Consider the following 24,997-nt stretch of genomic DNA (forward strand, 5'->3'; position numbering starts at 1 on the left):
CTCCTTTACAGATGAGGTATCTGAGGTTCAGAGGTTGCATGATTAGCTCATGTTAAGCAGAGCAGGGCTGAGGCATGCTTCTCATTCTAAGTCTGTCTAATGTCAAAGCCTGAACTTTTCCATGAGTTAACTCTCTTTAAAAAGACTAAAAGTGCTCAGTTTAACAACAGATCACACACTAGTAGATAGTCCACCCTTTTTAATAGACTTTGTGGATGTCTGTTACTTTCTAGACAATCATGTCATGAACTGGGAATAGAAACTGAAATAAACACTTCAATATCATTTTTTGGAAGTTCGTGAATCCAGGGGAATGTTCAACTTGTAAACGAATATTATCATCAGTGTAATAAGAACTAATTAAACATGATCAAAGCATTATAAGAGCATTAAAAGTTAGAATAAGCTTTATAAGCAAGGCTAGTTTTGTTTAATAGGATATATATATCCTCTGATACCTATAACTTTTAGCATTGTGGAGTAATATAGAGGAGATGCACATCATTTAGCTGTAATAATCTTAGTGTATTTTAGGAAATAATTGGCTTCTGCTGTATCATATCATTGAATGAATAAACAGGTAAATCTATGGTCATAATTCTAACAATTACTTGAGAAGTAGATCATGCAGTGTTATGGGTTAATTATGGTTATGCATATGTCTGGCTTATCCTTAATAAATAACTGTAAGATTTTTAGGAGATATCTGATAAATATCTAAACACAAGTAGCTTTTAACATGCTAATTAGATGTCAATTGTTTTACAAAAATAAATACAAACATTTGTAATGATAATTGAAGTTGAACTTGCTATGATTATTTATTCATTCTAGTTTTCAAACATGTTAATTACTGCAGCTGGAGAAAACCCCATCTTAAATTTTAAGAAATCCTGCCTGGGCGCGATGGCTCACACCTGTAACTCAAGCACTTTGGGAGGCCAAGGCAGTTGATCACCTGAGGTCAGGAGTTTGACACCAGTCTGTCCATCATGATTAAACCCCTTCTCTACTAAAAATACACACACAAAAAACCAAATCAGCTGGGCGTGGTGGTAGTCGCCTGTAATCACAGCTACTCATGAGGCTGAAGCAGGAGAATCACTCGAACCCAGGAGGTGGAGGTTGCTGTGAGCCAAGATTGCACCATTGCACTTTAGCCTGGGCAACAAAAGTGAAACTACATCTCAAAAGAAAAAAAAAAAAAAAAAAAAAAAAAGACAGAAAAAGAAAACCCATTAACTTGTCTTTATGGGCTGAATATGTACTCCTTGTAAGATAAGCTAGTTTCGGTATATATTCTGTTCACTGCTAGATATGTTTAATGACTTGTTTTTGGAACGGATAACTGAATAGATGCTCACCTAGGAATGGAGGGTTTGGAGGAAATAAAATAAAAGGTAATTGAGCAAAGGGGGTTAAAATTGACTATCAATAAAACACTCATTATGGGAGAATAATAGCTTACACATCTTTTTATAGCCTCAAGGTAAGACTAATTTTCCATGAACATCTTTCCAGCTGTACCCAGTCTGAATTAGCCATTTGGTTTTCTGAACTTTCACAGCAAACTTCTTAAAACACCCACATAGACTTGCCAGTTTCTCTCTTTTGGGTTTTCCCCTGGTCTCAGGAACCTAGGCTAATATAGATTCTTGAGTGGAAATATATATATATATATTTGGGCTATGCCCCTTTTAAGTATATATTGCAATCTTTCATAGAGAAGGTAATATGCCCTGTCAGAAAGAGGGGTTATTTTCTTATCAACTCTCTTCAATATCAGGTAGAACTTAGCTTCAATCATGATTACATTATCAACCACCCCAGACACAGAGGGACATTAGATATAGATTAGCAAGCCCATCTACTGTTTTTTAGGCACAATTATAAGATTATAAGCCCTCATTTTTTTGTGCAGGAGGGAGAAGGGTCTTGCTCTGTTGCCCAGGCTGGAGTGCAGTGGTGTGATTATAGTTCACTCTAACCTCTAGCTCTTGAGGTCAAGCCACAACAACAGGTGTGCATCACCAGGCCAAGTTAAGTTTTTCAATGTTGTATTTTTGTTTTTGTTTTTCCTGTAGAGATAGGGTCTTTCTGTGTTGCTCAGGCTGGTCTCAAACTCCTGGTCTCAAGCTCTCCTCCCACCTTGGCCTCGCAAAATTCTAGGATTACAGGCATGAGCCACTGTGCCTGGCCTCGAAGCCCTCCAAGCCCTCCCTTTTTAAAGGTCAACATCCTTTAATTGTCCAAGTCTGTATTTTCAACAAAGATATTATCCTGACTTTCCTCCTTGCTTTGTCTAGTTTTTCAAAGAGCGTATGTGGTGATATGGGTAAGAGCCTGCATTGCAGTCATATAGAAGAAAACCTGTCTCAGTTATAGATTATCTGTGTAAAACTGGGTAAGTTAAAATAATGAATTGAAGCCAAATTTCCCAATCTATAAAATGAGGGTGACACTAGCCTTAGTTCATAGTATTATGAACTAATGGTGTTCATAAAGCCCTTCATCTAAAATCCGGGACATAATAATAAAAGCCAACACTTAATTAGCCTTTGTCACAAATCAGACACCATTCTAATTACTCACCCTGTGTCCCCACCCTCAAAAAAATGTATGGCCTACAAGGACTCCATATTAAAGACAATGAAATTTAAAGTATATAGGGGTTAAATGTCTTGCCCAAAGTAATTCTAATAGTACCAGAAGTAGGGCTGTAGCCTAAACACATGGTCTTCAGATTATTGTTCTTACCTCCATATGCCTTGCTGCCTAATCTAGGGTCAGCTGCAGATATTACTTGTAATTACTAATTCCTGATTTTTTTCAAACATCCCTAGTGAGACTTTATTGTAATTAATTATGTAATTAATTATATAGCTAATTATATAAATGGATTCCCTATTAAAACAAACAACTTGTGAACTATGGCTGGATCCTCTGTGGTTTTTTTTTTGCCTTACGGTTCTTAAATGGTCCCATATTTGATAGTCATTGACACATATTGTGAATAAATGAATATATGTGGTACCTCTAGTTATGAATATATGTGGTACCTCTAGCACATGTACTCTGTGGACTCATATCACACAGCAATTTGTTCATCCTGGTTCATATGTGGAAACCGTCCCATGCATCAAGCATTGAACTATGAAAACTTCCCATAGAAGCATTGATTAAATTAATTATATCTGAGTTACAATGCTGTAAGCACCGGGAAGTACTATATACTGGCAAATATGTTTCATCCAAGGTAAGACTTTTTACTCTCACCATGTAGTCCAGCAGACTGAAGGTTGCAGAGATTATGTCATTGTCTTCTGTCTATACAGGACACAGTCATAACTTGAAACCAGGTCTCCTTCTTCTTTCATGTGTTTCACATAGAACTGCATGCTGTTAAATTTCAGCTCTCAGATGAGGCTTAAACCAGGCTTTCAATCTGAAATCGTCCTAAAAGAGCAATTAAGTTACCTAATTATGTCAAATAAAATACCCTTACATGGTCTTTAAATTATTTTGCATTGGTTCTATTTTGTATAGTATATTTTGTTGTGTTCATTATACATGGAAAGGTAATTATACCTTTCCTATAAAATCCAAGGAAAGATCCTATTTTAACATATTGATAACTTAAACATAGACATTGCATGCACAGATAGTCACAGACAGTACTGAACACAATGCATAAATAACTCTTCTAGGTAAATGGATATATTTAGACGTCCCTGTACCAAGAGAAAACCTGAAAATTTCACTATTTCAGGCTGTCTCCTCTTCTTTGCATATTTTCTTTCTTCTCCTGGTTCAATAACTTGACCTCTTTGCTCAGTATAGACATGACTGCAGTTAGCATGTGGAACCATCATTCTTTTAACCTTTTCTCAGGTTCTTATAATTATTTAACAAGACGCTTTGTAATTAATTCACTTCCTCCCTCCTTCTATATGACCTTTCCTTTCCCTGGAGTTAATACACATTTGCTACTTAGTAAATGGACTCACAATTCATTCTTACCCTATCCTCATCTTCAAATAAAGCACCTCTATCCCTAGATAAAAGCACTTCAAATATTATTTTGCAAGGACCTTCATCATGTGGCCCATAGAGTTGACTGCCTTAAAACTTAGAGTATCCTAAGAATATTTAAATGTATCCTTTGTCAGCCACCCCTTAAAAGTGAAATATAGCTAGGCTTTTCTTTCTGTTAGACATTTTATTTATGTAATTCCAGCTAATGTTCAATAAGACTTGGTGAAATACTGATGATTCTACTCAATGTACAGACATACCATCATGTGCCAGGATATTAATGATCTCAGAAGTAACTTCAGGCAATGACCTAAAGGAAGGTGGAAGAAAAACACCTAGCTTCTTGGCCTACCTGTTGGGTCAACTCTGAGACATGTTCTATACTGTCTCTTAGAGTTTCCCACTGGGACTGAGCCTCAGTTACGCATAACTGTAACCTGCTTATTAAAAGATCCTTCATTAACTATTAATCCTTCCCAGTCTCTGACTCACTACTAAGCACTCCCTCTTACTAAATAAGAAGGTATTTCCTGGGATCTCTTTTCTTAAACCCTTGCCTTGGGTCCATCAGATAACAATAGACCACTACTAGAAGGTAGAACTCAGATGTACAGGTGTAAATTTGGGTTCATCTGTGTACAAAGCTCACACCTGCACCCATACGTCCTACGGTGCCCTCGTTCAAATTTCGTACCCTTGTTCCAGTGATTTTCTTCCTGGTACAGAATTCACACTGACAATGAATGCTCCCACCTTAGAAAGCTCTGATAAGGAAGTGGTATCTTATAATTATTTATTTATTTTTTTGTTAACATTTGGGCTTAGGCCAGATTCTTGTCCTTGGCAGAAGAAAAATCCCCTTCTTTAAAGCAGACCTGGAAAGGTCAGTCTTTGAAGATGCAAAAGGGATATTTACCTGGCCTCCAATTCTTACGTCCTTAGGTGACCTCTGTGGAGAGTCACTCAGATGTGTGCCAACAAAGCCTTAGCTGCTCTCTGCTGTGCACTGAAGCCCATAACATGGGAAGAAATGGCCCTGCTATTCCATTTAAATAAGCACTGAGTCAGCAGCAATAGCACTTTGCTAATATTGCTATAGGAGAATTCACTGAAAGCCAGTGTGGCATTTGAACTCCATGAGTCTGATGGCAAAATACAGACATACAAGCATGGACAGATAGAAATAGATATAATGGATATGTGGGTGTGTGCACGCGTGCATGTGTGTGTGTTTTCTAACAGCTATTCAGAATTGAGAACCTCCTCTTTCAAGTTTTAGATTGTACTTTAAAAACATCTTCAGAGCATATTTTAAATGATAACTTGAAGAATAGCAGATGATGAAAATGACTCTGAAGAATGTCAGTATCTTAACTGCATATTTCTCAGCATCTGATGTATGTAGTCCATAGTAGTGCACCCGAAGAAGAAAATACAGAAATAGTTTTTAATTGAGCTGAAGAAAGGAAAGAAAAATATCAGGTGAGATTCGGTCTCCAGATTGAGCATGAGGAAGCTGGTTTCAGTGGAACCAACGATAAAGGGAGGATGAGACGTGACAGGCAGGGATAAAGGGCTGCGTGGGACAAGGTAAGATTCTTGGCTCCATCTTTAAGGGAACTTCAGAGGCAGGAATGCATAGTAATGGTGAAAAAACATTTGTAAAGACCAAAGGTTCAAACTCAAATTTCAGCATTCTCACCTGTATACAACGTATGTAGCTGATTAAAGTTGCTAACATCTCTGTGTTAACTTTCATATTGAAAAACAGAGGTAATAATACCAATTTCACCAGCAAAATGCCCTAACAAATAGATGATTCAAAACACTTATTTTTAATTTTTTCCTCTGTGGAGAATCAGATTCATTCATTACTCAGGTTGCAATTATAGTTATTATTATTCTTAATAGTAATATAGTTGACAACTTATATTTTATAATATACTTTTATTGAAACTATAGGAAATGTCTTTTTCTGTGTTAAAACAATCCAGAATTGATCAGAAAGGTAGTATTACTGCAATTTTACTGAACATACATTTAAAGATTTAAAAAATGTTAAAATGTTCTCAACAGATCTTGTCTAATTTGTAAAATGCAAAATGACCTGATAGCTATAGAGCTGATGTATAAAATTTTGAGTTAAAAGTGATCCTGGCCGGGTGCGGTGGCTCAAGCCCGTAATCCCAGTACTTTGGGAGGCCGAGGCGGGTGGATCACTAGGTCAAGAGATCGAGACCATCCTGGTCAACATGGTAAAACCCCATCTCTACTAAAAATACAAAAAATTAGCTGGGCATGGTGGCACGTGCCTGTAATCCCAGCTACTCAGGAGGCTGAGGCAGGAGAATTGCTTGAACCCAGGAGGTGGAGGTTGCGGTGAGCCGAGATCACGCCATTGCACTCCAGCCTGGGTAACAAGAGCGAAACTCTGTCTCAAAAAAAAAAAAAAAAAGAAAGTGATCCTAAGTAAAACACAGTAAAACTAAATAAGAGTACTTGGACTTCATTATTTAATAACTGGCAACTTTAATATGGCTTTACTGTATTTTTACTGTGTTTTTGGCTTGTTTATGACATAAGGAAAACACACATTCATTAAAATAAAAGTATTTGGAAAAGAAAATAATATTTAACATTTTTATTTTCTTTTAGGATTTTGTGTAAGTTTGTGTGTGTTACCACATGCATATGTTATATACTTGGCTTTACACTTTATAATAAACAGTGTTTCTTAGATTTGAGTAATGAATCATCTCTTTTCCATAAAGAAAAATATAATTTTCTCCGACTGCTACAAATATGTCCTTTGCAGCCTAGGAATAGGCTGTTTGAGAAACGGCACCTTAAGAAAGTTAAATCCTATCAGGAGAAATAATTTCCACTGAAAATCATTATGAAAAAATCATTATGAAAAATTATCATTATCATTATGAAAAAATGCTTTGCATTTACAACTATTAATTATTTTAGGTAGTAGTTCTGTAGTCACAAAATGAACACACATACACACACACACACACAAACCATACAACCCTAAGGCCATTGTATATTGAATATTTTTTCCTTTCCATTATTTGAAAAAAAAAATACATATACCATTTCTTCAAAAAAGTCTGTCTTTATTTGAGATTGCTTCTAGAGAACAAGGTCCTAAAATTAGAAATAAATGAGTTAAAGACGTATCCATTTGCAAGGCACTTAACATATGTTAACATATTTACTTTTGGAAATATTGTGTGGTGCTACTTGTTCCAATCTCTGGTAGTGTATTGGCATGTCTTCCTTTGGGACACAAAGCCTGTTGTACAAGCCAGGTGTTCAAAGTGACAACTCAATGTGCAATGCTCATAATAACTATTTTTGCAAAAATCACTAGAAATTAGTAAAACCATGTGACTGTCTTTTAGGCTTCAAGACCAGTGCCATTCACAGCTAAAAACCGTGGCTCAGCACTTCCCTTCTATCTCTCATCCATAACTAGGAATTCTAGGTACTCTGGGAAAAATCTTTCTCCAAAGCTCTTCTAATGCTCATGGATCCTGTGAAAGGTTTGAGTTCCTTGGGACCACTCCACGTATCTTTTAGCTTTTTTACTGAGAATCATGTCAGAGACTGAGTCTATTAAAGGGCTGTTTCAGGTTGACTCATTCAGGTTCCTGACTAAATATTTGCAGTTTAATTGTTGGCATGCAGAACAGTTTCTGAAAGAAATTTCTGATGGATATGATTTGTTCTAGTCTTGGCTCTGCCACTATTAGATAGGTGAACTTGAGCAAGTCTCTGTCTCACTGAGCCTTGGCTGCCAACTTTGGGACATGGGACTAATTTAAAGTGATGCCTACCCTATACATTTTTATAAAAATCAACACACTATTAGGTCCTGAAAGACAGTGAACAGATGAAATTTAACTTTGAATTACCTGTGGTAAGCTAATGCCTAGCACAAAACTCTTACCATTAGAAATTCTTAGGATTCGATTCATTAGTAATTAAGTCAACAAACATTTATTGATTACTGACTGTATGGCAGGCAATGTTTGATGTATTGAAGATATAGTAGTGAGAAAAAGATAAACTTGTCATTGTTTTCTTGAAATTTACTTTGTGGTAAATGTTCTTTTGGGAGATAGAGGGTTAAATAAATATATTACATATATGAACACATATATTTGGGTATAACAGCATATATTTTAAAATAGTTTTATATTGAATCATATTTAATTGCAACACATTGTTTAAGTACAGAAAATAAATTGCAATATTCTTTTCACTGGGAAAGAAATCTAGGCAGTTTGAACTTTAAATGTTCATCAAATTGTTTTTTGTAATTATTATACACATCAAGGAGTGTGTTGTTTCAATATTTAACTTGCCTTTAAGGTAATTCTCTTTTCTACATATTTTTTTTTTCACTGACATTGAAACTTCATGGTAATATTGTACAGAAAGTGTCCTTGGTCATGGTATTAGCCGTGCTTATGATGGTCGAAGAAAAGTATTTTTAGAAGAAAAATAGCCTTGGTGGCCTTGTATTTAATTGGCAAAAGCTGGAAAATACTGTAATGTAAATAGTGAGATTATATATATGTTCAATTAAACTACATGCTTGTCCCCCAATAAAGGACAGAAAACATGATGGAAATTTTGGGGACCAGATTTTAGCTTATAATAAGCTAACCACAAGTAAACATATTTTTTAAAAAGCGATGATAACAACATCCTTTTGCCATGCTTGTGTGTATGTGGGTTCAGGTGCACCTGTGAACATGGAATAGACCACTTCAGATGCTGTGAGTTCACTGAGAAGGTGTTAAGCATGAAACAATCACTTTCTGTATGAGGTGGTTATAAAAAGCCTTCATGAGTAATTTAAATAACATGACAATGTAACTGTTCATGGCTAGTCCAGTTTTAACCCTCAGCACCATGAAATGAAGTGCTTAGGCAGGTATTCGGTGCTATGATGAAAAGTTCATCCACACGGACAATTCAACACCTGTTTACTGAGCACCCATAATATGCTTGGCACTGAGGCTACAGAGAAGAATGAGCTCCTCAATCCCCATAATGAAAAGATGATTCCCATTAGACAGGGGCAGGAGCTGTGGTTTAGAAGCTGAAGAGAAATGGATTTGAGTCACAAACCCTTTATTTACTAATCATGGGAACTTAATCATTCTCTCTGCTTTCAAATCATCAGGTTTACCAAAATAAAAAATTCACAAGCATTCACATAACCCATGCTATTGAGCAGATGCATAGACCACTCTGTTTTTCTAAATCTGCATTTCTGATAAAGTTCCAGGCTGAGAGCTGAAATTGCACCATTTCGAGAGAAACATGCCATTCTCTGCTTCATTAGTCAGAAAACCTGAAATTGTTATATATTAGCTAAAACAACAGCAGCTGATTTTTCCAGGCCCTCCAACTCTGCATAATGCATTACTTTTCAGTGTGTTCATTCATCATTCAGAAATACAGTATATCCTAAAACTGACTCAGGCTAAGAAAGGAGATTTTATTTATCATAAGGTTAAAGTTTTGATAAAGATATGTATTGAATTTTGTGGTAAAACAAATACAAAACTTCAGAATGAGTGCAGTTTGATTGGAAATGACATACAATTTTAGTAGATCGTGTCCACATGCTGTCCAGTACTAAATTACAGAATGATGTAAAAGTCACTTGGTGTCTCCCACAGTCAAACTCTTTATCTTAAAATGGGAAATCATTCACCTTTCTTATCAGGTTATTGTAAATGTTAAAATAGATAATGTCACTCAAAATCATAAAGCATATATATAAACACATACATTTTTTCTTTAGAAGTGAGCATGTATCTAGCACATAATAGACATTCAAATGAGTTTTGAATACATTAATACATTTGCTCAAGATTATAATAGAATACTTATTTGAATTCTTCCAACAAGCAATTTTAAGTTTGAAATACAGACATAAGAATATTTAATTTACTGATTACTTTCTTATGCCAGAGGGAGTAGTCATTTCTGTGTCATTAGGCTAGAAATTAAACTTGGAAACATATCAAGAAAGAAGATATTTTAGTAACTGATGAAACATTATATTAAAGTTAACTTTTTAGATAAAACTGAGGTTTTTACAAGTCTGGTAACTGAAAGCCATAAAATAGTAGCATCGGCATACAAATATTAGCACCACTTTTTTACACAGATGGAAAAGAACCAAGAAGTTTAGGGGACTTACCTGAATTCTACATGAACAGAGACAATGTCTTGGATACAAAATGGGGTGATATTACTGGACTAAAGAATGCATCAATTGCAAGAAAAAGATTCCATAGATGTCATCTTCATCTGTGTATCTGTTAAACAGAAGTAGAATTTTTGTGTGTGTGTAACTGAGAGCACTGTACTTTTGAGATTGCAAAGAATCCACTCTCTATTTCATCTGAAATATTATCCATATGTGTTTCTGGGAAAAAAAATGTGTTCTAGTCTGGTGAGAAGTCTGTAGCAGCTGAAATTTTGTTAAATGCTAATTGTGTGCCAAGCGTGCCGTTAAGCTTTTTGCACACATTATCCTATTTAATTCCCTTTGCAATCCAGTGGCATTATCATTATTATTGCTATATTACTAAATAAACTAACAAAAAACTATAATCTGAAGCTTTAAAAATAACATGTCTAAGATTACATTGTGACAAAATACAGAACCAAGTCTACCTTCAGAATTTACAGACCTTTTATATTTAGGGAGGATGCTATGTTGCCTCCCAGCATGCACTTGTAATCAGCAGTTTATGACTCAGAAAATAATTTAAATATAGGATTGTGTTGTTGTTCTTTTTGCTGCTGTTGTTATTGTTGTTAAAGCAAGTTCATGCTGATATGACTTGAGTCAGAGGAGGAATTAGAGAGTGTAACACATAACTAAGGCATGTTGCCAAGGAAACCCTGTTGGCAAACCAAGTTATCATGGAGTTTAGGAACATAAAGGCACTTACTTATCTGTAGCCATAATTATTTTCATGATCATTCTATAGATAAACGAAGAGATATTAGGTACTGTAACATTCCAGAAAGGCTAAATCATGGGTTGAACAGGAATTTTTTTCAAAGCTGATTTTAGATGTTCAGGCACTTAACACATCTCCTTGAGAAATTATAAATCATTAATTGAAACTTTCTTGGGAAATTCTAGAGAAGCCGCATTGAGGCCTTTTAATATCAAAACGTCTATGAAGCCCCAAGGTAGCCCTTAACTCAAAGTCAGCAAACAAGGTTCTGACCCTATGAGGTTTCTGAACCAAAGTTCAGGTAGGGATGAAAGTGCTCCTTAAAAACTAACTAGGAAAAGGAAAGAATGTATATGATGGCCCAGATATCCATGACCTCTGTACCATCATTCAGCTGGGAGCAGCTACTGTGCTGGATATGTAACATGTAGAACAATCAGGAAATTTATTCAGGTCTGACTTTGCTATAGGCAGTGCTTGTCCTATCTAGAAATTCTGTGTTCTAGTACGTTGCTGCAATTACTTTTTGGATACATTTTTTTGTTTGCTTTATATGTATATTTGCTTTAAATATTCTTCTCTGGGAATAAATAAAGACTTTTCTCGTGAGTGTGTGTGTCTTTGTGTGTGTGTGTAATTCTGATGCTATCTCCTCATATCTGAGAACTTCCAAAAATTTTACCTTCCTGTAGTTGTGGGAGCTGTTTCTCTTCTGGCTCTACGAATATCCTCAAACTTCTCATTTAATTACCTAACATCTCTTTTCTTCTTCCAATTATCTCATTTCTCACATCCTTCACTTTAAAACATCCTTTTCTTTCCATCAGTATTTATACAAAATGCAGTCAATTCTTAGCCTCTCTTATGCAATTAGGTGAAGCTTACATTTCAATTATAAGTGTTTAAAGCTACCCCAAGAACATGAGCTCTTGGCTGTCCCATTTAGCCACTGTCCACAAACACAAAGTTCTGGAATATAAATCTGTCCTTGATCCTGTGATCTTGCAATGTAACATTTGCAGCCAAAGGCTTCTCTTGTTCCATCAGTGTGTTTCAGTTCCTATCTTGTATTCTGTGTCTCTGGTCACTTGTGCAGACTGAATTCTCAGGAGCTAAGACAAGAGCTTTAGATTCAGCATGATTCTTCAAAAGGCCTGTTTTCACCAATATTTTACTGACTGGGTCCACAAAAATTGTCTGTGCTTCATTTTCAGTGTCTTTCTTGGCCATGATATCTTCAGATTTCCTGTTTAACTGTTTCATATTCATCTCAATGAGTCCTATAAAGTCACAAATCAAAGGAAGAATAGTCTTTTGGTGGCAGTATAAAATTAGAAAAGATTGGCAGACAGCACCCAGTTTTAATACCTTCATAGAATGTGTTTCATAGTGCCCGCTGCACAATTGCACACACAAAATCTCAAAGCCCATAGCACATATATCAGCAATAATTTCATGGAAGCAGGCTCTGGCTAATATGTGCAGAGTCTTATATTACTTTATCAAACTGTCTTTGTGTAATTAGTCTTTCTCAAAGCCTGGCATATAAATTAAGTGTCTAATTTATCTTGACTGGCCTCCGGATTGCTTGATCAGTCTATTCTGCCTCTGTGGCTCTTTAGTGAATACCAAGTAAAGTGAAGGACCCTCTGGCAACAGGGAGTGAGAAGAAGCAGAAACTCCCTTCAAGGTCAGAGGCAATTTTAAATTTACTCATCATTGACACACGGGCAGAGAGCATGACATTCCTTCTGATGACAGCAATCTTCATTGGGTGGGGAGGTGGGGGGTCATAATTGATGTCCCTGGTGGCAGGTTACTTTGTATCATGGCTGGTGAATGATAAAGAAGTACAGCGCAAGCTGTAAAGTCAGGTTTACCAAATGAAATCAAATTAAAAGTAAATTATACTTTCCTTCTCATTCAACACCATTTCTCATAAGCCACTTATCAATACAACTGCAATCTGTACAACTGTAACAGACAAGTTACACAACTATTCAATCCTGATAAAAACAAAATGACTCCTGTAGCCATAATCATTCCTCAAGAGCATTTAATTTGTGGGCTTTTGCATTATTGCTATCAAAACAAAATCTTGCAGCTTTACTGGAATACATAAATCTCTTTGATTTAAGGATATTTTATCTCTCTTTTTCGCAGATGAATTTGAAATGGTGCAGAGTTAAATTTTTATGGAGTGATTTCTGGGGGGAAAGGCTGGCATAATTTTCAGCATGGGACGTTGTGTTCTGCTGACAACTCAGAAAGTTTGAAGGAAATGTTTAGCTCACTAGATAGTCTCTCTCAGAGTGTATTCTGTGCAGTTGCAGATGCATATCCAGTAGGATCATGTGTTCCCTTCTATATATGAGGATGCACATTCATTATGAATGTGTGACCTCTCTCCTGACTTTGTAACTGAGTACACAAGAGGGTAACAAGAGGCTTGGATGCATGAAATAAGACTATTTGGGCAATCATCTTGTAACTTTCTACCAATGAGGATTCATTCTGCTTTTAGAAATATGTTATGATTGTCTATGGAAACATGTTTCACAGTGAATTTACCAGATCTGTTTTTGCCCCAACTCTCCAAAGATTTGGTGACTTAGTGAAACATCTGAGACTTGATGGATCTTCCAGATAATGGGGGCTGACCAGACACTACACCTCAACTCTGGCATTACCTGATTTATATTAATGTAGCAATTCCACATGCTTCATTTGGGGAAAAAAAAAACAAAAACAAAACACTCTTTTAAAAAATAGAGAACAAAATATATACTGGCTTTAAATATTCCCTGGTTACAGATCTACCTGGCGAGTATTGGAGACCATAGAACCAAGACGATTTTTCAAAGGGAAGCACCCTCGTGTCTATGTTGTTTGATATTCAAATAATAAACACTTCTCTTTCTAGAGTAAGACTATATAGAAGTGCAGTACATGTGGAAGGTAAAAGGCGTAAGGTTTTAGAAATGTGTAGATGTGAGCTACAGTCTGTGGAAGTAAATGCTATGGCTATGTAAAGATGGTTGATTCATTTCCAAGGCAAATGCCTCAACAAAGAATGTCCATTATCGACTTATTAAAGAACAAAAATGCCAAAGTTACCTTCTAAATACATTCTATGGTATTTAGAGTCATAAAAGACTCAATAGGAGATCCACTTTAGGACTCTAAATAAAATAATCAACTGTGAAAACTGAGGCCAGTGAAAGAAAAATTACCTTCCTAAAGTCATACATTAAGTTTATAGTAAAGGGATTGCTAAAGCATTGGACTCTTAAATCTCAGTCTTGGGACTCTATCATTTCATCTGTTTGTTTATTTATCAGGCACTGTGTTAGGGCTTGGGATTCAAGGAAGATAAATGGAAACAGATATATCTGTTCGACTGGCCTCTGGTCAGTTGTGGAGCCAAATATTAATCAAATACTCAGGCAAATAAAGAAGGTAAATTATACATAATAACAATGAGAATATGTGTAAAGAGAGAAGGTCAAGAACAGAATAATTTATTTCTGCAAGCAGATGGAAGGAAGATGGAGTGCATGATTATGAGACAGGTTGTTTTCTGTCATGGACTTTCTTGTAAACATTATTTAAGATGAATTTCAGGGATTAGCCCTTCCCACTTAGCATTCTCTGACTTTCCCAAGATGATTTGGCAAAAACAGTCTCAATTGTTCTATTTGCATATCTTCTTTACTACAATTTGGGATTGCATGATCAGTCTTTCCCATTAAATAATCAAGGGATTATGAATGGGAAAGGATTTTGTCTTACCTACTGTTAAATTCTTACACAGTATGCAAACATACTTTTATTTTCAGGCAGGAAGGAAAAAAAAAAAAAACAATAGGATAGTAAGAGAAAGTCATTGGAAGCAGACACTACTTGAGGTCCAGAATACATTCCCTTGGCCCCCCTAGTTTCACCATAGCCATTGGGGGACAGCACTTTGCAAACTTCCAGCATCCCATCTCAAGGAACCCTGTGGCAGCTTTTAGGCTTTTTCCAATGTCAAGCAATTGCTCATCTGGTAACATAGGCACAGCCTGAGAGCAGGGGAAGGGGAGCTCATTTAACACCTGCGGTGGGGGGTAGGGGGTTAATCCTCAACCAAAGAGCTGCAGAATATATTGAATAAATGCCCACATTTGATCATTTTCTAGAACATTTTTGTGGAACGCTTTACATGGTTCCATAGGTCAACAACAGGATTGAGTCACAGTTGTCCATGACGGTAAATACTTCACTAATGTAAACTTTACTGGCTTTCTTCCTTCCATTGATCACTTTCTGTTTCTTCACTCTATTTCTTTAGTGTTGTTTTTGTTTCTTGTTTTTGTGACGGAGTCTCTCTCTGTTGCCCAGGGTGGAGTGCAGTGACGTGATCTTGGCTCACTGTAGCTTCCACTCCCAAGTAGCTGCCTCAGCTTCCCAAGTAGCTGGGATTACAGGTATCCACCACCACTCCTGGCTAACTGTCATATGTTTAGTAGAGACAGAGTTTCACCATGTTGTCCAGGCTGGCCTCAAACTACTGACCTCAAGTGATCTGCCCACCTTGGCCTCCCAAAGCGCTGGGATTACAGGCGTGAGCCACTGTGCCCAGCCAACGTGAGATAAAATTTTAAAAACAAAAAACGGTAACAAAAATTACTGCTTGTGTCCAAGTCTATGTCACAGGCACTGGAGAAAGCAAAGAGGCAAACTAAGATAACCTTTTAAGTGGGAGGAGTCACAAATTAATATCAGATCCTGCAGAGGGTTTTGGTGAACCTATTATTTTAAAACATTAGCATTAATAGGACACTGATACTCCTCAAGAAAGCAGGTGTAATTGAATTGCTGAGATTTATAACATAAAGGGTATAAGTTGAAATATAAGGAATTGTGTAGAGCTGGAACGTACTTTTGGTTCTTAATCTTGATTGAACCCCAGTATTACAAAGGCTTACAACTTGCTGATACTGTAGATCACCAAACGATAGTTCTCTGGGATGGGCCTCTGGTATATATGTCTTACTAGAAAATGAAAGCAAATAAGCAAAAATTTCTGTAAGATATTTTGATGGGCAACAGGATTAATAAATACTTGGATGGTTATCATTAAAAAGTTTGCTGGGAAAAATATAACAGAAGTTCACATCATAATATGAATAGATCTTAAAACCATAGTGCAAGAAAATTCTTAAAAATCAGGTGAAATCTATTGTATAATACAACTTATGTAAATAAAAAGGCATGTACACAAAAAGTATAGTATTTATACATAACAAGAAAAATATATACACCAATATTTTGGAATCATTGTTCATGAGAGGATGAGAAGGATGTGCATGAAAAAGGAATAGAAAAGGCAATCAGTCAAGCAGGGGACGAAACTGCACCGTCTAATGAAGAATGTGCAGAGAACTACTAAGCATGATTAACTCATCATATTATATCTGTGTCCCACTCTCAAAAATATTTCCTGAAAACTAGAAGGAGATATTTATCATAGATTATGTTAGTGCAAATATTGTGTACACATGTTACACTGATACACACACATTACAAGAGGGAAATACAAAAATCTATAGCTCAATTGGCTGCCAGCACCAAATGACCATTGCCAATAATCAATCATAGATATAAATCTTCTTCATCTATTGCCTTCGTAAAGAATGTGCAGATAATCAGTACATTCTCATCTGTCAAGCAAATCAGTGGTAGCCAGAGCTAACAAAAAGCCAAATCTGAACATGAGAGATAAAATGATAAGATTGGACAAATTAAGTGAGGTGAGTTCAAAGGAAAATATCTCAGAGACTGCCATGATGTAGGAGAAAAGCAGAATACATGGTTCGGCATGGGAAGAAGTCTCCAAGAGGAGGCAGCATCGTCCAGCATACACGATTCAGTGATATAATATGTATTCTCACGTGCTTGATCTTGGTATCTACTCAAAGTTTACAATCCCTTCTTTCCTTCCCTAAATATAGGGAGGCAGGGACAGAGGGTCTCACCTTTGTATAGGGGAACTTAGTTTAGTATCAGATAAATTACTTTGTTTCCTATTTATAGATTATTTTGCTTTTTGAAACAAAAACTGGGCATGATGGCTCATGCATGTAATCCCAGCACTTTGGGAAGCCGAGGTGGGAGGATCACTTGAGCTCAGGAGTTTGAGTCCAGCTTGGGGAACACATGGAGAACCATTCTCTACAAATAACTAAAACAAAACAAAACAAACAAACAAAAACCGAACTGAGTGTGGTGACAAGGGTCTGTAGTTCCAGCTCCTCAGAAGCTGAGGCAAGGGCATCATTTGAGCCTGGGAGTTCCAGGCCACAGTGAGCTGTGACTGTGCCACTGTACTCCAGCCTAGGTGAAAGAGCGAGGCTCTGTCTCCCCTCAACAACAACAAAAAAGAAAGAAAGAAAGAAAGAATTAAAGAAAGAAAGAATGAAAGAAAGAAAGAAAGAGAAAGAAAGAAAGAAAACTGAGGAATATGATCATCAAACCTCTTTAATGTCTCAACTAGCAATGTATAATAGTGGAATGATGGAGATGATAAAACTGGCTACATACTTTTAATACTAGACTTTCCATCTATGAAGTCACATGTGCATATAGGTAGATAGGCAGATAACTCTTCTCAGCTCATGCAGTTGTCCTCTTTTCAGCTGTGGGTAATTTCAATATGGACATTTTAAAAGTAGAAAATTAGTACATGAAATCCAAATACTCACTGTTATTTGGATTCACTTAGTTTCACTTTATAGTACCAAGGTTATTCTCATGCAGGCAATATTTTTAGTCATCATCCAACTTTGAAATATTTTCAATAATTTTAAAAAATAGCTTCAGAGGAATACCTGATATTGCATTTTCTTAAATGGATGACACCTGCCCAAAAGTGTTTTTAGTACTCATATCCTCAAGTAAGATTCCAAATAATGGTTTTAATGCCTTCTCTCAAGCTTAGAACAGTATTAACTGCTGATGGAAAACGATCTACCAGCAAATTAGAACAAAGAACAATAAAATGATTTCCACAAATGTGGCCATTTTTCTACCAAGCACATTTCTAAGAAATATTAAATATGATGACATGCTAACTATATTATAAAAACTTACCTAAAAGGACTATGTGTGGTAGTAGTAGCATCTTTGATTTTAATTAGAATGATACAATAAAATAAACAATATTAGATGATATAGTTCAATTAAGGAGAAAATGGTTAGGCATATTTTGTTCTGAATCTCATTTTTTCACTAGCTTAATTGTAGTACAATCCACCTCCTACCCTATTCCAGCGTAAGTCAAAGAACAGGACTTACACTGTTAATTTCTTAAGAACTTTGTAATATTCAGGTATAATACACTAATATAAGCAGTGCAGTTTAGTTAACATAAAGTCACTTCTTCCTGTAGTAGCAGTAACGGGGGAAAAAGTGCCACTTCAGTTACAATTAAACCAGGTTTCCATGCTTAGCTTAACATTAAGCAGAACCATGTGTGGAATTCTGCAGAGAAAGTAAAAAAAGAGGTAACTGTGAAATATGCTGATCTGGCTACAAAGTAGTTGGTTCAATTTTCACATGTACAATAGCTTCAGCTGGTTAAAAACTTAGGCTTGTAATTCCTCTACAACCTACTATCTTGTGACTCCTCTGCCAAGGAAGAAATGTCTCAGACTGTGAAATTCAGGGAAATTCTGGTTTGTGGAATTTGCTTAACCTTCTCATAACTCAGATTTCTCATCTGAAAAAAAAAAAAAAAGACTCACATGATGATTGTCAGGATTAAATGAGATGGAACCTGAAAAACACTTAAAAGGGAACGCTCTATAGGAGTGTTCAAAAAATGTTAACGATGATTTCAAAGCAACATTTAAAAATAAATGAATAAGAGCCTGAACTCTGCAAATACATGTGAGATGCTCTGGGGCTGTTTTTGCAAATTTCTTTAAAGTCCAGTATATGAAAACAAACAAAGACATCCTCTATTCCATTCCTTTAAGTCACTATGTAGTTTATTATAGCCCAAACAAAATATAATTTAAAGATATAAAATAATTCTGAGGTTGTTTTCCTGCAGCAAATGATCAACAAAGCTGTATATATATTTTTCTAAACTGACAGTAAATATGCCCATTTCTTTAATTTATAAATTGGCACTGTCATTTAGTTTAGAATATATATATTATTATTTAGAATGTATATCCTAATATAATTATATTAGAGTATATTATTATTAGACTATTACAGGACAGGCCCATATTTAGAGACATAGAATACTCTGTTTTTCATTGCATAAATGTTCAACTACTTAGACTAGTTACAATTGACTAAAATATGTGAGGTATGTCAAATAAATACACAAATAATTTTATGATAATTAAAAAAAATTTTTTTTGGAATATTTGCCTTTACTTCTTGTGCTCCCCTGTTATAAATGGGTATAAGCACAACCTTCCTTGTATTAATGGTAATTGGCCTTAACATCTTAGCTCCTCTTTTAATACTGTTAGATTCTAAACATGTAGACTTTATCCCATGTAGCCTGTGTCTCTTGAGGGGCAGAATAAAATATACTAGGTGCTCAGTACTTGCTTATAGAATAAAAGAAAATAAGAGACATATCTGAGCAGGTCAGATATATCATGCTGCTCCTGAGCACTTTGCACAGCACTTTTTACTTGGCGAATTAGAGGAAATGCTGGGAAAGGAATGAATATCAGTATGCCAAAGAAATAAGGTAAGATGCTTTCAATCGAAAGTGGGACACAGTTTTTATTGAAGTGCTAACAAATACCATAGAATTGGTAACACAAAATACACTTTTGAAAAGGAAAAATATCTGTAAACTATTAGAAGGAGGCCCATATTCTAATGAACTGTAAATCTATAATCTTAGCAAAGAACAAGATGTCTTTCTACTTGAGCTCTGGAGTATCCACTTTAGGGTTAAAATGAAGAGTTATTTGGCAGCATGTTGAAACTAATTTTATGATCCATCAGTTAAACTAAATCTCAAAGTCAGTAGTAAAACTTTTGTACAGCTGCTGTGCTTTCATTTATATAATGGAAAGCACTACACAAATATTTGCTGAATGAATCAATCAATAAACCAACAATGAATAATTGTTGGACAGATGACACCTAGAAAATCTAGCTGGGTCAATGGGAAAGAACTATATAATGTTGAAAAGCTCAGAAAAGTTAAATCACTGTTTCAAGTTCACAAAAAATTTACAATTCATATTCTGCCATCTAAACTTTAGGGTAGGGTTCTTTCTAACCAATACTCCTGAATCTTAAGAGCCATTCATTGCTGAAAAGAACTCAGTATCATTGGGCATTTAAACTGCATCCTTAGTGCTAAAATCAGACTGAAATTTTGAATAATGGCACTGCCCTAGTAATCACGAAGCAACATTCTCCTTGGAGTCGATCAAATGTTTCCATTAGCGAAAATCAGTGGCAAGACACTTTTCCCCTGGAGTGACATTTCATGCAATCATTTTATGCTTTAACAAGACAACTTGCATTTTATAACTTTGTAATCCCCAGCTCCCCTCATTCTTTCTTGACTTTGAAAATGTCTCTGAATTTATTGCCAAATAGAAATTGCTCTGAGAAAGAATAGTCATTGTCTATGAGAGAGAGAGAGAGAAAGGGCGGGGAGAGAAGGAGAGAAAGAAAGAGGTTCTATATATCATCAGTTTCATTGCAGAATTGATAAAGGCATTTTAGGAAAACTAAAACACAGAGAAAATATAAGGAGTCTTCATAAGCTGAATTAAAATATTTCCCTTGTGCTAGAGAAGAGTAACTCAAATACAACCTTGAAAAATAATCTTTTATACTTCTTAGCATAGTTTAAGAAGTATTGCTAATTTTTCAGGTTTCATATGTAAGGATATGTAATCATACTGGGTAAAAATGCAAGTCGTATAAATCAGAGTGCATACAGTCTTGTCATTTTTAATTTTAATGGTAAAATGAGCATAAATTTGAGTGAGTTCAAGTTAGAAAAACACACAAGTAATGATTCAGAGAATCATGAATTTGCTATCTCATAATCCTGACCTTGGAAAGTTTCCGGAGACAATTCTAGATTTTTTCCTAAGGAATATGGTTTCTTTCATTGTATATTGTAATTAATTTCTATAGGCTTGGGAAATAAATGGATTGTGAGGCAGAAATAATGTGCTAGTTTGTAATGTCTTACAGTGCAAAGGCTAACTGATTTTTATGAAACTGTTTTGCTAACAATCATGATTAGTGTTTTCAAATTCTGTACGTATCACAATTCATATAAGATAACCATCCAGCATGTAATAATAGCTCTGGTCAATTTATATGAATACATATATATTAGTTTTGGCTATGGGAGAGTAAGAGGAGTGATATCTACGTTTGCTAATTTTCTTGCCTTTGCTTCATGTATTAGCTTTGTTTGATCCCTATCTGAGCTTCATTTAAGTAAATTCTTACTCATAAAAATGAGTCCTTTTTATATGGCCAAACAATTGCTAATGGTTAAAATGCCTCTGCCAATAACAGAATTTACTTAGAGTTGGTCTAAATCAATGTGTCAAGTCACTGTGGCTTTTCTAAATGTCAATTCTATTTAGACATGCAGAAAAAAATTAGAATGCATATTTTAAGTGACATGGAATTGGCATAACAGGATCTGCTACATTCAGGATGACTATTCTTTCTTATACCATATCCCTTAAATTTTATGCCATGGAATATCTTATGAACCTATGCATATCAAATATTTTTATCTAGTTCAGAAAGCTATGAAAATGATAACAAATAATATTTAGGATGATATGCCAAATTGCAGTTTTAAAAGGTTATATTGAATCTCACAATAAGACTGAGAAGTGGATATCATAGTTAGCATTTCATGCACATGAAGTAACTGGAGCTACAAGACATTTATGAAACCAGTTAATGATAGGGCAGCAATATGAAGCCCCCCAGAGTCTGTCCCTTGCCCAGGCTGGAGTGCAGTGGCACTATCTCAATCTCGGCTCACTGTAACCTCCGCCTCTCAGGTTCAAGTGATTCTCCAGCCTCAGCCTCCTGAGTCATTGGTATTATAGGTGTGTACCACCACGCCCAGCTACTTTTTGTATTTTTTAGTAGAGATGGAGTTTTGTGGTATTGGCCAGCTGGTCTTGAACTCCTGACCTCAGGTGATCCACCTGCCTCAGCCTCCCAGAGTGCTGGGATTAGTATAGGCATAAGCCACCACACCCAGCCCCTTTAAATTGATTAATAAATGATTCTGTCTTTAAGTCATTACTCTCTTCTCAGATTTAATGAGGAGCAGTCAAGTAAAAGCAGGACACTCCTTCAACACTTTGCTAAAAACTGACTCAATCGAATATCCAATTTTTGTTGCTTACAAGTCCTACCTTCCACTAAACACCAGAATACAATCACAATTCAGCCATATTTTTGTCATTTTATAATAAGGATGTGTTTCTTCCATTGTCCAATAACATGTTCTTTATTTCTGTCTGAGACCTCACCAGATTGGCCTTAGCCATCCATATTTCTACCAACATTCTGTTCAGGACTACTTAAGTACTCTCTAAGAAGACTGAGGCTCTGTCTACAGTGCTCCTCTTTTTTTTCTTGTCTCTCACCAGAAATACTCTTACAGGTTCATTTATGGCAGTGTAGGCTTTTTCCAGCATGCACCTCAAAACTCTTCCAATCTCTGCCCATTCCCCAGTTGTAAAGATGCTTCCACATTTTTAGGTATTTATGATGGCAGCATCCCCATTTCTCAGTGTAAAATTTCTATTTTAGTTTGTTCAAGTTGTTATAACAAAAAAGAAGCATACATTAGTATCTCATAAACAAAGAAAATTTATTTATCATCGCTCTGGAAACTGGGAAGTCAAAGATCAAGGCACCAGCCAATTCCGTCTGATGAAAGTGTCTCTCTTGGTTCATAGATTTATAAATTTTCACTGTGATTTCACTTTGGGAAAGTGGAAAGAGAACCCTCTAGGATTCCTTTTATAAGGCACTAAGCTCATTCATGAGGACTTTTGCCCTACTCACCTCCTAAAGGCCCAATTTTCTAACACTATTGTCTTGGGATTATGATTTCAAAATATGAATTCAGATCATTGCAACCTCAGCAATAAAAATTGCTTGTTAGCCTGGACAACATGTTTTTGACTGCCCCTTACATACTGCACTGCATTTTCTTTGTTTTAATTGAAGCCCAGTACCCTCAGTGAGGGAGATGATGGTTCTTACTAAGAACAGGCCTGCTCAATTACCACTCAATACACTGATAAACAGAAAGCAAATGGCCAATAAGAAATGATTAAAAGTGCAAGTCTCATGTTAGGTGCTCCAACTACACACGCACATGCACACACAACACACATACGTGCACACACAACACACACATATACACACACATACACAAAGACATGAGAAAACTTTGGGAAGTATGTCTATTACTTTGATTGTGGTAATGGTATCATGAGTGCTTGTATATGTCCAAACTCATCAAATTGTACATATTAAATATGTTTTATTCTTTATATATCAATTATGCTTCAATAAAGCTGTTAAAAAGAGAAACAATTAGATGGAAAAAATGAATCTGAAATTGAGAGCATCTGCTGAATTGGTAACAAAAATTACTCTGAATGGTTTGAGAGAGAAAACATACTTCGAGTTGGGGGTGAATTAAGGACATGAGAAATTATACTTTTAACACTTCAGTGGTGCCATAAGATTTGAGAGTCTCTCTGTTTCACAGAAGAAACATCTTATCAGTGGATAGAAGTTTTTCTTTCTTTCTCATAAGAATTTCAAACTATTTTTAGCAAGTCTGAGAGTTAGGCATTAACAGCCATGATGTCTGAAAGCCAAAGAGTTGTTTTATGAATAGATAGATCATTATTAGGACTCCTTAGGGTGCAGAAGAAGAAAAAAAAATCATGTACTATATTGTCAAGTCACTGCATATTATATGAAATGTAAAATATATAACTCTTACTCTATATAAATACACCTATGTATCATGTCTTTATTCTAATTTCAGAGCAGCACTAACAGATTGCATTCATTTTAACTATAATTTTTGCATTCATTTAACAATTAAAATAAACTAAAGGGACTAATATTTAATCTCAGGTTATCAAATTGTATGCTTTGTCCAAAGATACCAGAGAAAATTAAAGGTTTATGGTAGGATGCTGAACTACATGCTTATAAAGTCACTGTTAACTCTGAGTGTCTACAACTGTCTAGTAGATCAGGCTCAAATTGGATAGTAATTATAACAATTATATTACTCACATCTCCTTCAGTGACTTCCCACAGAAGTCAGATTACAGAACTGAATGCGGTGGAGGAAGAGGTTTTAGGATTTCCCGTGGAGAATATATTACCTACAGAACTCCTTACTCAATCGCAATCTGCATAACAATGACTTCCCATTCTCTTCCCCTTTCCTCATCTGAAATATTGCTTCAGAATCTACCAAAGTTGACCTCTCCCAGAAATGCAACTGAAACAAATCATCTCAATTCTCATTTTCTTTAATTTTTCAGGACTATCTAACGTGTAGACAGTCTCCTTTTTGCAACTCTCATTGCTGTTGCCCTTAAGTTGGTTTAATAATAGAATAAATGATTTTGAGGTAAAAAAATATTTTATATGGTTGTTTTTAAATTTCAGACCAATGTTGTTCGTATCTATTCTTCACTTTATGACTTTGGAAAGCTTCTTAACATCTCTAAGTCTCAGTTTCGTATTTGGAAAATTTGGGTAATAATAGTGCTTACATTACAGAGTTGTTACAAACAGCTGGGTGCAGTAGATCACACCTGTAATCCCAGCACTTTGGGAGGCCAAGGTACGCAGATCACCTGAGGTCAAGAGTTCAAGACCAGCCTGGCCAACAT

At 35.7% G+C, this 24,997-nt stretch overlaps 1 long non-coding RNA gene across 2 annotated transcripts in view; it reads right to left on the bottom strand.

Moving 5' to 3' along the window:
- LOC141585052 (uncharacterized) overlaps window positions 1-10,607 on the bottom strand; it is a 64,966-nt gene extending 54,359 nt beyond the window's left edge. For both annotated transcript variants that reach the window (XR_012518322.1, XR_012518321.1), the window contains exons 1-2: window positions 10,268-10,607; window positions 3,277-3,456 (exon numbers count right to left, since the gene is read on the bottom strand). This is a non-coding gene — a long non-coding RNA (uncharacterized LOC141585052). The remainder of the gene's footprint in view (window positions 1-3,276; window positions 3,457-10,267) is intronic.
- Between the last annotated feature and the right edge of the window lie 14,390 nt (window positions 10,608-24,997).

Source organism: Saimiri boliviensis, chromosome 1 (assembly GCF_048565385.1).
Source record: "Saimiri boliviensis isolate mSaiBol1 chromosome 1, mSaiBol1.pri, whole genome shotgun sequence".
Classification (NCBI taxonomy): domain Eukaryota; kingdom Metazoa; phylum Chordata; class Mammalia; order Primates; family Cebidae; genus Saimiri; species Saimiri boliviensis.